Source organism: Fulmarus glacialis, unplaced genomic scaffold (assembly GCF_000690835.1).
Source record: "Fulmarus glacialis isolate BGI_N327 unplaced genomic scaffold, ASM69083v1 scaffold37377, whole genome shotgun sequence".
Classification (NCBI taxonomy): domain Eukaryota; kingdom Metazoa; phylum Chordata; class Aves; order Procellariiformes; family Procellariidae; genus Fulmarus; species Fulmarus glacialis.
In genome coordinates, this window is record NW_009223218.1 from 5,531 (window position 1) to 6,777 (window position 1,247).

Consider the following 1,247-nt stretch of genomic DNA (forward strand, 5'->3'; position numbering starts at 1 on the left):
GAGCCGGCCGAACCCCGTACCCATCCCGAACCCACTGCTCCCAGCCCCCTCGCACAGCCACACTCCCACCAGCGCCTCGCCGTAGGGGAGATGCTCCCCCACCCTGAAAGCAGCTGGGGGTCCCTAGGGCCTAGGGGGCTGAGCTGTGGGACCCAGCTGGGCCACCAAGGTGGGATGAGGGACCCGAAGGTGCCTCTTGCTGCAATACTGAGCTGTGTCCGTGCAAGGCTGTGGGCACCCACGTGGCCCCTTTTGTCCTTTACCCCTGTGTGTGGGACCCCTTCCCCGCACATGCCCTCTTGACACACGCACCGACCTTCCCAGATGCTGTCCCCAGGTGACCCGACCCATACAGCTCCTGCCTGCCCCGCTGCCTGGGGCACCCCCGGGCCCTGCATGCTGCGTCCCCTACACACTGCAGCCCCTATACACACCTCGATGCACATGCTGTGGCCCCTATACCCACCTCAGTGCACGCGCTGCAGCCCCTATACACATCTCAATGCGCACACTGCATCCTTCACATTGCCACACTCAATGCACACACTGCATCTCTTACATGCTGTCTCCCCTACACATCTCTATGCACACGGCGTTCCTTATACACACTCTTGATGAATATACTGCATCCCCTACACACTGCATCCCCTATACACACCCCCAGTGCACACATTACATCACCTGTGCACATCCTCAGTGCAAACACTGCAGTTCCTATACACTGCAGGCCCTATAAACTGCAACCGCTATACACCGCATCCCCTATATACTGCCCCTCCTACCCACTGCAGGCCCCCTGACACAGCCCTCCCACGCTGCTTGGGCACACTGCCCCCACCCTGAGACACCCCCAGGGTCCTGTGTGCCCCTGGCCACCCCAGGCTGGTGGCACCTCAGCCCCCCAGGTCCTCAACTCAGGTCACCCTGAGGGGCAGATACTGGGGAAACTGGTGGGACTGGTGGGGATGAGAAGTGACAGGTTGTTAGGTGGGGGTGGAGCATATGGGGGTGGGGCTGATGTGGAGCTTAATATTTGGGGTGGGGCTTGTGCATTGGGAGGCGGTTGTTGGTGGGGGCAGGGCAGGGAGGCCCAGCAGTGCCCCCCACTACCAAAGACAGCCCGGACACCAGGGTCCCCAGCTGGGGGGGCAGGGAGATGGAGGGCACCACACCGGGCACTCCAAACTACCTCGTTGGGATCAGGCAGGCGTCTCCCCCACCCGTTCACACCCCTGGGTGCCAAAGCA